Here is a 15,614-nt window from a genome sequence, read left to right on the forward strand (position 1 = left end):
CCTGTTAAACAACAATGACAACTGCAACCAAAAAATAGCTGGGCATTGTGGCAGATGCCTATAGATCCAGCTTCTGGGGATGTCAAGTTAAGAGAACCACTTAAAACCCAAGAGTTTGAGGTTGTGAGCTGTGACGCCACAGCACTCTACCAAGGGCGATATAGTGAGACTCTTGTCTCAGGGGTTAGAAAAAAAAAAAAGGTGGGCGGTGCCTGTGGCTCAAAGGAGTAGGGTGCAGGTCCCATATACCAGAGGTGGTGGGGTCAAACCCGGCCCAGCCAAAAACTGCAAACAAAAAATGGCTAGAGGAAGTTCTCTAACTACAAAGGAAATAACACAAGAATGCTTGGGCTGCACTCAGTGGTAGAGCCAGGAACCGGCGGCCACTGCCATATCCCACCAGACCAGCATCCAAGCAAGTGAAGATGTTAAAGATATCTTTGCCAGAGCCAGAAATGGAAAGTAAAAGCTTCTGAAAATATCTATTGAAAATGAGCAACTTATCTACAGAGCAGAGATGATTATAGTTTAAAAAAAAAAAAAAGGAGGGAAGGAAGGGACAAAGGGAAGGAAGGAAAGAAAATGAGCAACTTATGACTGCATCATGTAGTCAGCCTTTAGGTTCCTGGGATAAGGATTATGATTTGTTTTACCTCTGTTGAGGGACAACCAGCCATGCTGTATATTATTCAGGTTAGATTCTCAGAAAGCCCAGGATTATGAATGGATGTTCATTGCGTGGTCTCCAGATCATTCTCATGTTCCTCAAAAAATGTTGTATGCAGCCACAACAGCAACTCCAAAAAAGGAGTTTAGAGGTGGCCACATTAAAGATGAAGTATTTGGAGGCTCATTCCAGTAATCCTATAGCTATGGAAGGCTGAGGCAGGTGGATTGCTTGAGTTCAGGAGTTGGAGACCAGCCTGAGCAAAAGCAAGACCCTGTCTCTACTAAAAATAGAAAAACTGAGGTTTGGCTGGCACCTGTAATACAGTGGTTACAGAGCCAGCCACATGCTGCTAGGTTGGTGGGTTCGAACACAGCCCGGGGCCAGCTAAGCAACAATGACAACTGCAACGAAAAAAATAGCTGGGCGTTGTGGCAGGTGCCTGTAGTCTCAGCTACTTGGGAGGCTGAGGCAAGGTAATCACATAAGCCCAAGATGATGAGGTTGCTGTGACCTGTGATGTCATGGCACTCTCTCCAGGGTGACATACAGAGTCTGTCTCAAAACAAACAACAACAACAAAATTTATATATATAGAAAAACTGAGGCAAGGGGATTGATTGCTTGAGTCCCAGTTGGAGGTTGTTGTGAGCTATGATGCCAGCGCACTCTACCCAGGATGATAGCTTGAGACTCTGTCTCAAAAAAAAGGTATTTGGAACAGTAATGGAAGATGTATCATTACATATATATAAAAACTATTTGCTGTCTCAGTCTTCCCCTGCCCCTTGACTACAGCTGAAGAAGAATTACAATAGATTAAAATTAATGGGCTGCAAACTGATGGGGGTGTGGACACTGAGCATCAGACATTACAAGGAGCAGCATTCCCTATTTCTGAAGAAGCTTTTCAGAGTTTGGAAAAATTGAATAACAGCTCAACTATGTGCAATTGGAAATAGATTTAAAAAATGAAGTTATAATTTTGACCAACACAACAAACACAGAACTAAAAGATTTGCCAAAGAGAATACCCAAGGATTCATCATGTTACCATTTATTTCTGTGTAAACATTTCCATGAAGGATACTATTCAGATAGAGTCCATAGTTTTTATTTATTCAATGCCAGGACACACATGCAGTATAAGAGAACAGATGCTGTGTTCTAGCTGCAAGAGCCCTCCACTAGAAATGGTCGAAAGACAACTACAAATGGATGTAATCAGAAAGACTCAGATAGACAATGGGGATGAATTGACTGAATACTTCCTTTATGAAGAAGGGCTTCCCTCCAAAAAGGTTGTACTAGTTTGCAGTCCCACCAGCAGTATAAAAGTGTTCCTTTCTCTCCACATCCGCACCAGCATCTAAAGTTTTGAGATTTTGTGATAGGCCATTCTTGCTGGGGTTAGGCGATATCTCAGGGTGGTTTTAATTTGCATTTCTCTAATAATTAGGGATGATGAACATTCTTTCATGTGTTTGCTAGCAATTCATCTGTCATCTTTAGAGAAGATTCTATTCATCTCTCTTTGCCACTGATTATGAGATTGTTGGATCTTTTCCTTGTAGACTAGTTGAAGTTCTGTATAAATCCTGGTTGTTTTTCTGATTCAAAATATGCAAATATATTTTCCCATTGGGTATGTTGTCTATTTGATTTGCTTGTTGTCTCCTTGGCTGTACAGAAGCTTTTCAGTTCAATTAAATCCCATTTGTTTATTATTGCTGTTGTTGCTATTGCCATAGCAGTCTTCCTCATAAAGTCTTTCCCCATGCCGATATCTTCCAGTGTTTTTCCTATTCTTTGAGGATTTTTATTTCATGCCTTAAATTTAAGTTCTTTATCCATCTTGAATCAACTTTTGTGAGTGGAGAAAGATGTGGGTCCAGTTTTGGTCTTTTACATGGGGATATCCAATTTTCCCAGCACCATTTATTGAATAGGGAATCTTTACCCCAGTGGACGCTCTTGTCTGGTTTATCTAAGATGAGGTGGCTGTAAGTTGTTGGTTTCATTTCCTGGTTTTCTATTCAATTCCAAATGTCTATATCTCTATTTTTGTGCCAGTACCATGCTGTCTTGACTACTAGGGCCCTGTAATACAGCCTAAAATCTGATATGTTGATACCCTTGGCTTCATTTTTATTACTAAGAACTGCCTTAGCTATACGGGGGTTTTTATGGTTCCATACAAAATGCAGAATCATTTTTTCCAAGACTTGAAAGTAGGATGTTGGTATTTTAATAGGGATGGTGTTGAATCGGTAAATTGCTCTGGGAAGTATAGACATTTTAACAATGTTTATTCTTCCCAGCCATGAGCATGGTATGTTCTTCCATTTGTTAATGCCCTCTGCTATTTCCTTTCTTAGGGTTTCATAATTTTCTTTATAGAGGTCCTTCACCTCTTTTGTTAGGTATATTCCTAAGTATTTCATTTTCTTTGAGGCTATGGTGAAGGGAGTCGAGTCTTTAATTAACCTCTCACCTTGGCTATTGTTGGCATATACAAAGGCAACTGACTTGTGGACATTGATTTTATATCATGAGACATTACTGTATTTTTTGATGACTTCCAAGAGTTTTGTCGTTGAATCTTTAGGGTTCTCTAAGTATCAGATCATATCATCAGCAAAAAGGAAGAGTTTGACCTCCTCTGTTCCCATTCGGATGTACTTTGTTTTCTTGTCTTCTCTAACTGTACTGGCTAGAAATTCCAGCACTATGTTGAATGGTAATGGTGACAGAGGACAACCTTGTCTGGTTCCAGTTCTAAGAGGAAAAACTTTCAGTTTTACTCTATTCAGTAAAATATTAGCTTTGGGTTTGTCATAGATAGCTTCGATCAGTTTAAGAAATATGCCACCTATGTCTATACTCCTCAGTCTTCTAATTCGAAAAGGATGCTGGATTTTATCAAATGCTTTTTCTGCATCTATTGAGAGGATCATACAGTCTTTGGTTTTGCTTCTGTTGATATGGTGAATAACATTTATAGACTTGTGTATATTAAACCAGCCTTGCATCCCTGGGATAAAACCTACTTGATCATGATGTATATGACTTTTCTGATGATAAGCTGTAATCTAATGGCTAAGATTTTGTTGAGAATTTTTGCATCTATATTCATTAGTGAAATTGGTCTGAAATTCTCCTTTTTAGTTGGGTCTTTTCCTGGTTTTTGTATCAGGGTGATGTTTGCTTCATAGAATGTATTGAGGAAGATTCCTTCCTCCTCAATTTTTTGGAATAATTTCTGTAGTATAGGAATAAGCTCTTCTTTGAAGGTTTGATAAAATTCTTGTGTGAAGCCTTCTGGACCAGGGCATTTTTTTGTTGAAGGATTTTTTATTGTTTCTTTGATCTCAGGGCTTGAAATTGGTCTGTTCAGTAGCTCTATTTCTTCCTGGCTAAGTCTAGGGAGAGGGTGTGATTCCAAATAATGATCCATTTCCTTCACATTGTCAAATTTCTGGGCATTGAAGTATGGAGAAACCTCAAAGAACTCAACCTAGACCTCCCATTTGATCCTGCAATTTCATTACTGACCATCTATCCAGAAGAAAAAAAAATATATTATAAAGACACTGGTACTACGCTGTTTATCGCAACCCAGTTTACAATTGCCAAAATGTGGAAACAACCTAAATGTCCTTCAACCCAGCAATGGATTGGTAAGCTGTGGTATATGTATACCATGGAATATTATTCAGCCATGAAAAAATGGAAAAGCCTTACAACATCCATGTACACTATGGAAAGATAAGCCCTTCCACAGAAGAACAGACTTATCAGTGGCTGACATGTCAGAGCTTGGGAGGAGGAGAGAGCTTACCATGTAAGCAGGTAAGAATTCCACCAAGATTTTAAACCAATCGCCAAAGGATCCACGTGAACTTTACAGCATGAAAGTGCAGATTCCCTGGGAGCTGCAGATGCAATTGGAGATTGCACCCTCTAGCAGGCTTTTCTGCACAGACTTTACCAGGTGTCCAAGGAAGAGTAGAGGCAGGGTGGACAATGGAGAAACTTCAATCAGGGTGTAGACTGGGAGAAGGAAAGCTGCCACCACTATATGAAAGGTTTGAAGCTCTGCCCAGGCCCTTTTTTTCTTACACACAAAAGCCCTAGGGGGAAGGGCAGCAAATCATGGGCCTCCCAGCAAACAGGTGAAGACCATAATGACTGTGACAAAGATAAAAACTAAAAACTTCTACTCCTAGGGGAGAGTCTAGAAACTCTACCCTGCAAAAAATTACTAAAGAAACAAGCAGAGTTTGGCACTAGAAGAAGAGACAAAGATCACTGAGAAAGCCCTTCAACACTGATCCAAAGAAAGCACAAGCTGTGTGCAGAGGCACTCCTGTTGTCTTGGTTACTCAGGAGGCGGAGGCGGAGGCAGGAATATCACTTAAGCCCAGGAGTTGGAGGCTGCAGTGCACTATTACTGCACCTGCGAACAGCCGCTGCACTCTAGCCTAGACAACATAGACAGATCCAACTCTCAAAAAAAGAAAAGAAAGCTAGTGTCTCTATGTCGATATCAAAGCTCACTTTTAGGATCAGGAATATCACCAAGGATAAAAAGGAAGAATATTCCATGAGGATAAAGATATCAATTCACAATAACCAAAATTAGAACAGAAGTAAATGAAAATGAAAACAAAAGAATTATACAACAAATCAATAAGTCAAAAAGTTGGTTTTTTGAAAAGGTCAATAAAATAGATAAACCTCTGGCTAAACTAATCAGGAAAAGAAAAGAGTAAAATTTCTAATTTCATCAATCTGAAATGACAAAGATGAAATAACAACAGACTCCAAAGAAATTCAAAAAATTCTTAATTAATATTACAAGAAAATTTATTCACAGAAATACGAAATTCTGAAGAAAATTGACCAATACTTAGAAGCATGTCACCTTCCAAGACTTAGCCAGAATCAAGTGGAAATGTTGAATAGCCCAATATCAAGTTCTGAAATAGCATCAACCATACAAAATCTCCCTAAAAAGAAAATCCCGGAACCAGATGGCTTCATGTCAGAATTTTACCAAACCTTTAAAGAGGAACTAGTACCAATATTACTCAAACTGTTCCAAAAGGTAGAAAAAGAAAGAAGACCACCGAACACATTCTATGAAGCAAACATCACCCTAATCTCCAAACCAGGAAAAGACCCAACAAGAAAAGAAAACTATAGACCAGTATCCCTAATGAATATAGATGCAAAAATATTCAACAAGATCTTAACAAACAGAATCCAGCAACACATCAAACAAATTATACATCATGACCAAGTTGGTTTTATTCCAGGGTCTCAAGGCTGGTTCAATATACATAAATCTATAACTATAATTCACCACATACACAAATTAAAAAACAAAGACCATATGATTCTCTCAATTGGTGCAGAAAAAGCTTTTGATAATATCCAGCATCCCTTCATGATCAGAACACTTAAGAAAATTGGTATAGAAGGGACATTTCTTAAACTAATAGAGGCCATCTACAGCAAACCCACAGCCAATAATGTATCGAATGGAGTTAAATTGAAATAATTTCCACTCAGATCAGGAACCAGACAAGGCTGCCCATTGTCCCCACTGCTCTTTAACATTGCACTGGAGGTTTTAGCCATCACAGTTAGGGAAGAAAAGGCGATCAAGGGTATCCACATAGAGTGAGAAGAGATAAAACTTTTGCTCTTCGCAGATGATATAATTGAATATCTGGAAAACACCAGGGATTCGACTAGAAAACTTTTAGAGGGACCAAGAAATACAGCAGCGTCTCAGTTTACAAAATCAACATTCATAAATTCCTAGCCCTTATATACACCAACAAGAGTCAAGCTGAAAAAACAGTTAAGGACAGTGCACACCAGTGCTGGCACCAGGACAGACCCCTTAAGACCACAGGCACGAAAACTTAAAGAGCAAGAGGAAGTGAAAGGAAAATTAGGGCAAGGAAACAGATAAAAGAAATCACTCATGAGGAAGAATCAGCAGAAAACTCCAGGCAACATGAAGAACCCAGAACAACAGTCCAGAACAACAGTCCAGAACAACCCCGCCAAGGGACCATGAGGTAGCTACTGCAGATGATTCCACCTATAAAGAAATGTTAGGAATGACAGAAAGGAAATTTAGAATACACATGTTGAAAACAATGAAAGAAATGATAGAAACAATGAAGGAAACTGCTAATAAAATGGAAAATAACCAAAAGGAAATCAAAAAACAGAATGAAATAAGAGATGAACAATATGAAGAATATAAAAAGGATATAGCACAGATGAAGGAACTGAAACAGTCAATTAGGGAACTTAAAGATGCAATGGAATGTATCAGCAACAGGTTAGACCATGCAGAAGAAAGAATTTCAGAGGAGGAAGTCAAAGTTCTTGAGATAACTCAGATAGTAAAAGAGGCAGAAAAGAAGAGAGAGAAAGCAGAACGTTCACTGTCAGAATTATGGGACTCTATGAAGCGTTCCAACATACGAGTTATAGGAATCCCAGAAGGGGAAGAAGAATGCCCCAGAGGAATGGAAGCCATACTAGAGAATATTATAAAGGAAAATTTCCCAAATATCACCAAAGATTCTGACACACTGCTTTCAGAGGGCTATCGGACCCCAGGTCGCCTCAACTCTAACCGAGCTTCTCCAAGACACATTGTGATGAACCTGTCCAAAGTCAAGACAAAAGAAAAGATTCTGCACGCTGCCAGGAGTAAGCGCCAGTTGACCTACAGGGGCAAATCCATCAGAGTGACCGCAGACTTCTCTAATGAAACTTTCCAAGCAAGAAGACAATGGTCATCTACCTTTAATCTACTTAAACGGAACAATTTCCAGCCGAGAATTCTGTACCCTACTAAGCTAAGCTTCAAAATTGATGGACAAATCAAATCATTTACGGATATACAAACATTGAGGAAATTCGCCACAACAAGACCACCTCTACAGGAAATACTTCAACCTGTTCTGCAACTGACCACCACAATAGATCAGCATCAAAGTAAGAACTCAGAAATTAAAGGACAGAACCTAACCTCCACACTGATGCAAAAGATAAAACTAAGCAATGGACTCTCACAAAATAAGATGAATAAAATACTACCACACTTATCAATTATCTCGATAAATGTTAATGGCTTGAATTCCCCACTGAAGATACATAGATTGGCTGACTGGATTAAAAAACACAAGCCATCCATCTGCTGTCTGCAAGAAACACCCCTGGCTTCAAAAGACAAATTAAAGCTCCGAGTCAAGGGTTGGAAGACAATTTTTCAGGCAAATGGAATTCAGAAGAAAAGAGGAGTTGCAATCTTATTTTCAGATACATGTGGATTTAAAGCAACTAAAGTAAAAAAAGACAAACATGGTCACTTTATATTGGTCAAGGGAAAAATCCAACAAGAAGACTTTTCAATTCTAAATATTTATGCACCCAATTTAAATGCTCCCAGATTCTTGAAACAGACCCTACTCAGTCTGAGCAATATGATATCTGATAATACCATAAGAACAGGGGACTTTAACACTCCTCTTACAGAGCTGGACAGATCCTCTAAACAGAAATTAAACAAAGATATAAGAGATTTAAATGAGACCCTAGAACAACTGTGCTTGATAGACGCATATAGAACACTCCACCCCAAAGATAAAGAATATACATTCTTCTCATCACCCCATGGAACATTCTCCAAAATTGATCATATCCTGGGACACAAAACAAATATCAACAGAATCAAAAGAATTGAAATTTTACCTTGTATCTTCTCAGACCATAAGGCACTAAAGGTGGAACTCAACTCTAACAAAAATGCTCGACCCCACCCAAAGGCATGGAAATTAAACAATCTTCTGTTGAATAACAGATGGGTGAAGGAAGAAATAGAACAGGAAATCATGAACTTCCTTCAGCATAACAACAATGAAGACACAAGCTACCAAAACCTGTGGGATACTGCAAAAGCAGTTTTGAGAGGAAAATTCATCACTTTAGATGCCTACATTCGAAAAACAGAAAGAGAGTGCATCAACAATCTCACAAGAGATCTTATGGAATTGGAAAAAGAAGAACAATCTAAGCCTAAACTCAGTAGAAGAAAAGAAATCTCCAAAATCAAATCAGAGATCAATGAAATTGAAAACAAAAGAATCATTAAGAAAATTAATGAAACAAGGAGTTGTTTTTTTGAAAAAAAAAAAATAAAATAGATAAAGCATAGGCCAGACTAATGAGAAATAGAAAAGTAAAATCTCTAGTAACCTCAATCAGAAATGATAAAGGGGAAATAACAACTGATCCCACAGAGATACAAGAGATCATCTCTGAATACTATCAGAAACTCTATGCCCAGAAATTTGACAATGTGAAAGAAATGGATCAATATTTGGAATCACAGCCTCTCCCTAGACTCAGACACGAAGAAGTAGAGCTCCTGAACAGACCAATTTCAAGCACTGAGATCAAAGAAACAATAAAAAATCTTCCAACCAAAAAATGCCCTGGTCCAGATGGCTTCACTCCAGAATTCTATCAAACCTTCAAGGAAGAGCTTATTCCTGTACTGCAGAAATTATTCCAAAAATTTGAGGAAGAAGGAATCTTCCCCAACACATTCTATGAAGCAAACATAATCCTGATACCAAAACCAGGAGAAGATCCAAACAAAAGGAGAATTTCAGACCAATCTCACTCATGAATATAGATGCAAAAATTCTCAACAAAATCCTAGCCAATAGATTACAGCTTATCATCAAAAAAGTCATTCATCATGATCAAGTAGGTTTCATCCCAGGGATGCAAGGCTGGTTTAACATACGCAAGTCCATAAACGTTATCCACCATATTAACAGAGGCAAAAATAAAGATCACATGATCCTCTCAATAGATGCAGTAAAAGCATTTGATAAAATCCAGCATTCTTTTCTAATTAGAACACTGAAGAGTATAGGCATAGGTGGCACATTTCTAAAACTGATTGAAGCTATCTATGACAAACCCACAGCCAATATTTTACTGAATGGAGTAAAACTCAAAGCTTTTCCTCTTAGAACTGGAACCAGACAAGTTTGTTCTCTGTCACCTTTACTATTCAACGTAGTTCTGGAAGTTCTAGCCAATACAATTAGGCAAGACAAGGAAATAAAGGGAATCCAAATGGGAGCAGAGGAGGTCAAACTCTCCCTCTTTGCTGACTACATGATCTTATACTTAGAGAACCCCAAAGACTCAACCACAAGATTACTAGAAGTCATCAAAAAAAATACAGTAATGTTTCAGGATATAAAATCAATGTCCACAAGTCAGTAGCCTTTGTATACAACAATAACAGTCAAGATGAGAAGCTAATTAGGGACCCAACTCCCTTCACCATAGTTTCAAAGAAAATGAAATACCCAGGAATATACCTAACAAAGGAGGTGAAGGACCTCTATAAAGAAAACTATGAAATCCTCAGAAAGGAAATAGCAGAGGATATTAACAAATGGAAGAACATACCATGCTCATGGATGGGAAGAATCAACATTGTTAAAATGTCTATAGTTCCCAAAGCAATCTACCTATTCAGTGCCATTCCTATCAAAATACCAACATCGTACTTTCAAGATTTGGAAAAAATGATTCTGGATTTTGTATGGAACTGGAAAAAACCCCATATAGCTAAGGCAGTTCTTAGTAATAAAAATAAAGCTGGGGGCATCAGCATACCAGATTTTAGTCGGTACTACAAAGCCATAGTGGTCAAGACAGCATGGTACTGGCACAAAAACAGAGAGACACTTCAAATCGAATTGAAAACCAAGAAATGAAACTAACATTTTACAACCACCTAATCTTCGATAAACCAAACAAGAACATACCTTGGGGGAAAGACTCCCTATTCAATAAATGGTGTTGGGAGAACTGGATGTCTACATGTAAAAGACTGAAACTTGACCCACACCTTACCCACTCACAAAAATTGACTCAAGATGGATAAAGGACTTAAATTTAAGGCATGAAACAATCAAAATCCTCCAAGAAAGCATAAGAAAAACACTGGAAGATATTGGCCTGGGGAAAGACTTCATGAAGAAGACTGCCATGGCAACTGCAACAACAACAAAAATAAACAAATGGGACTTCATTAAACTGAAAAGCTTCTGTACAGCTAAGGAGACAATAACCAAAGCAAAGAGACAACCTACACAGTGGGAAAGGATATTTGCATATTTTCAATCCGACAAAAGCTTGATAACTAGGATCTATAGAGAACTCAAATTAATCCACATGAAAAAAGCCAACAATCCCATATATCAATGGGCAAGAGACATGAATAGAACTTTCTCTAAAGATGAAGACGAATGGCTAACAAACACATGAAAAAATGTTCATCATCTCTATATATTAGAGAAATGCAAATCAAAACGAGCCTGAGATATCATCTAACATCTGTGAGAATGGCCCACATCACAAAATCTCAAAACTGCAGATGCTGGCGTGGATGTGGAGAGAAGGAAATACTTTTACACTGCTGGTGGGACTGCAAACTAGTACAACCTTTTTGGAAGGAAGTATGGAGAAACCTCAAAGCACTGAAGCTAGACCTCCCATTGGATCCTGCAATCCCATTGCTGGGCATCTACCCAGAAGGAAAAAATATCCTTTTATCATAAGGACACTTGTACTAGACTGTCTATTGCAGCTCAATTTACAATCGCCAAAATGTGGAAACAGCCTAAATGCCCACCAACCCAGGAATGGATTAACAAGCTGTGGTTAATCCATTGAATACTATTCAGCCATTAAAAAAATGGAGACTTTACATCCTTTGTATTAACCTGGATGGAAGTGGAAGACATTCTTAGTAAAGCATCACAAGAATGGAGAAGCATGAATCGTATGTACTCAATTTTGATATGAGGACAATTAATGAGAATTAAGGTTATGGGGGGCAAAGCAGAAAGAGGGACGGAGGGAGGGGGATGGGGCCTTGGTGTGTGTCACACTTTATGAGGGCAAGACATGATTGCAAGAGGGACTTTACCTAACAATTGCAATCAGTGTAACCTGGCTTATTGTACCCTCAATGAATCCCCAACAATAAAAAAAAAAAAAGAAATAGGAAGGAAATCACAAATGCAAACCACAAAATAATAATAATAATAATATTTCATTTTTACTGATTGATTTCAAACAGCAAAGTTTCTGACGGTTTGACCTGAGAACAAAGTTTCTCACTGGCAAAAAAAGCAAAAATCACTCAAAAGGGGATTTTTAGGACATTTCCCAGCTGTATCGGGACCTGAGGAGAAATGGTTCTAGTTAATTTTGCAGCTGACTTTGAATCTGTTATCTCAGCTGATTCATGAAAGGGCAGAGTTTTCTTTTCTCGGTCTGACTTGATTTTTACTTTCTCAATAAAATGTCTGGAGGTAGAATAGTTAGAGTCACTATAAAAAATGTCACCAGCAAAATGGAGAAGCATGAATCCTATGTACTCAATTTTGATATGAGGACAATTAATGACAATTAAGGTTATGGGTGGGAGGGAGAGAGGTGGGGCCTTGGTGTGTGTCACACTTTATGGGGGCAAAAGATGATTTCAAGAGGGACTTTGCCTAACAATTGCAATCAGTGTAACCTGGCTTATTGTACCCTCAATGAATCCCCAACAATAAAAATAATTTTTAAAAAGTAATTAAAAAAATAATAACTCATATAAATTGTTGAAATTAGCTGTTTAATGACTGTTTACTATGCAATTCTCCAAGAGGGCAATTTTTCTATGTACCCCCATTATTATATCCATATTGCTCCTAGGATAATGTTTCTGATATGATAGATCTTTAATCCATAATTTTACATGTCAGTATATGTCAGCATGTGTATGGCAATCTCTACCCAATATAAATCCAACATTCTGGCTAACTAGGTCAAAGAAAGTATAACCTTTATAAAAACATTAAGTACTTATTGATGTTTCTCAAACGTAGAATGTTTATGAAATCAAAGAAATAATATTACTGAAAATTAAAATCTTTACAATAAACCTGAATCTTAAAAGGTCAAAAAGAAAACAAAAAGTCACCAGCTACTTCTCAGAAAATAGTACACCACAGCTGAATACAATAAAAAAGAATTGCTACGTTACAAACCAAACAAAAAATCTCAAAACATTCATCCTATTTTATTGTTCTCAAACACTTCCAGATCAACTGCATAAGTTTTTCAAAAATATCTATTTAAAAAAATGGCTTTCATATAAGCAGACCCACAACCTGGTTTTAGAATTAAAATATTATATAACAATCTAGGAAACATGAGATATGTTCACGATAAAAGAAATGCTTTCAGTCTTCAGAAACTAAAAAAAACAACAACAACAACAACAACAAAAAAACAGTTAAGGACACTATTCCGTTCACAGTAGTGCCAAAGAAGAAGAAATACTTGGGAGTTTATCTAAGAAAGGACATGAAACATCTCTATAAAGAGAACTATGAAACTCTAAGAAAAGAAATAGCTGAAAATGTTAAGAAATAAAAAAACATACCATGCTCATGGCTAGGAAGAATCAACATTGTTAAAATGTCCATACTACCCAAAGCAATATACAATTTTAATGCAATCCCTATTAAAGCTCCACTGTCATACTTTAAAGATCTCAAGAAATAATACTTCATTTAATATAGAATCACGTTACCTGACCTCAGACTAAACTATAAATCGATAGTGATCAATGCAGCATGGTACTGGCACAAAAACAGAGAAGTACATGTCTGGAACAGAATAGAGAACCAAGAGATGAGTCCAGTTGCTTACCATTATTTGATCTTTGACAAGCCAATTAAAAACATTCAGTGGGGAAAAGATTCCCTATTTAATAAATGGTGCTGGGGGAGAACAAGATGGCGGCTGAGTAACAGCTTCTTTGCATGTAGGCACCGTGAGTCTGGGGAGATAAGACTCCAGGCATCTCTGGCTCATGGGATCTGCCTATAATCACCCTTTTGAGGATACAGGGAGTCAGCAAGAGACTTCTGGACCCCAGGAGGAGGACGAAAGCAGTGGAAAACTGGCAAGTAATCGCATGTGTTCGATCCGTCTAATCCCGCCAACAGCTGTAAGTGCAGTAGCAGTGAAACTGCAAACCGGAAAGGCCTTACTTGTGAACTGTTTTGGTGTTTTTGGACTTCGCACTCAGTTGAACTGCCTTGGGGAGAGTTTGAGTGGGAGTGTGGAGAACTTTGGGTGTTGTCTGGGACCTCAGACTGAGCCACTGAGCCAGTCGGATGGAACTAATAGTGTTTGGCTGTGGGTGGCAGAGAGCCATTGGGAGAGAACTGCCCCAACAAGGTCCGCCCTAGGGGTTGCAGATCAAGGATTGGGTGGTACCTTGTAACCTAGTGACAGAGCTGCCTTACAGCCCTAACCCTCAGGGGCAGAGTGAGACCTATTTTGGCACACTGGTAAGTGGATAGCTATTTCACCAGTGATTCCAGTGACAAGCACTTTCCTGGGAAAGCTTCAGCTTAGCAAATTTAGAAGCTTAAAGTGCCTTTTAAGAGGGCTGAAGAGAGACTTAGGGTGTCTACCCTGTGGGGTTTGAGAAATCAGCAGAGGCCTCCAGTTGTATCAGCATTGTAATTAACATCTCATACCCCAGAAGACCACCTGTTGCCCAGACAATATCCAACAAGATATATATGCTGCTTTGTTTTTGTTTTTTTTGTTTGTTTTTTGCTTATTTTCATTTTTTTTTTATTAAATCATAGCCGTGTACATTGATATAATCATGGGGCATCATTCACTAGCATCACAGATGGTTTCCCAAGTTTCACATATACCCTTGTAAGATGCACTGCTGGTGTAATCCCACCAGTCCCCTTCCGTCTACCCACCTCCCCACCTTCCCACATCCTTCCATTCCCCTTCCCCCTTCCCCCCATTCTTAGGTTGTAACTGGGTTATAGCTTTTATGTGAAAGCCCCAAATTAGTTTCGTAGTAGGGCTGAGTACATTGGATACTTTTTCTTCCATTCTTGAGAGACTTTACTAAGAAGAATATGTTCCAGTTCCATCCATGTAAACATGAAAGAAGTAAAGTCTCCATCTTTCTTTAAGGCTGCATAATATTCCATGGTGTACATATACCACAATTTATTAATCTATTCGTGGATTGATGGGCCCTTGGGCTTCTTCCATGACTTAGCAATTATGAATTGGGCTACAATAAACATTCTGGTACAAATATCTTTGTTATAATGTGATTTTTGGTCTTCTGGGTATATGCCCAGTAGAGGAATTACAGGATTGAATGGCAGATCTATTTTTACATCTCTAAGTGTTCTCCATATCTCTTTGCAAAAGGAATGTATTAATTTGCATTCCCACCAGCAGTGTAAAAGTGTTCCCATTTGTCCACCTCCGCGCCAACATCTCTGGTCCTGGGATTTTGTGATGTAGGCTAGTCTCAATGGAGTTAGATAGTATCTCAAAGTAGTTTTGATTTGCATTTCTCTGATGATTAAAGATGATGAGCATTTTTTCATATGTTTGAAGGCCACACACCTGTCTCCTTCAGAGAAGTTTCTCTTCAAATCCCTTGCTCAGCCTGCGATGGGATCCCTTGTTCTATTCTTGCTAATATGTTTGAGTTCTCTGTGGATTCTGGTTATTAAACCTTTGTCGGAGACATAACCTGCAAATATCTTCTCCCATTCTGAGGGCTGTTTGCTTGCTTTACTTACTGTGTTCTTGGCTGTGCAGAAGCTTTTTAGTTTGATCAAGTCCCAGTAGTGTATTCTTGAAGCTGCTTCAATTGCCCATGGGGGTCCTCCTCAAAAATATACTCGCTCAGACCGATCTCTTCAATGGTTTTCCCTGCACACTCCTCTACTATTTTTATAGTTTCATGTCTTAAGTTGAAACCTTTGAT

General features: G+C 38.3%; 1 pseudogene; it reads left to right on the forward strand.

The window, feature by feature from the left end:
• The first annotated feature begins 298 nt into the window (after positions 1–298).
• Positions 299–2,250, forward strand: LOC128588832 (twinfilin-1-like; annotated as a pseudogene).
• Positions 2,251–15,614: the final 13,364 nt, after the last annotated feature.

The sequence above is a fragment of the Nycticebus coucang genome, chromosome 6 (genome assembly GCF_027406575.1).
Source record: "Nycticebus coucang isolate mNycCou1 chromosome 6, mNycCou1.pri, whole genome shotgun sequence".
Lineage (NCBI taxonomy): Eukaryota > Metazoa > Chordata > Mammalia > Primates > Lorisidae > Nycticebus > Nycticebus coucang.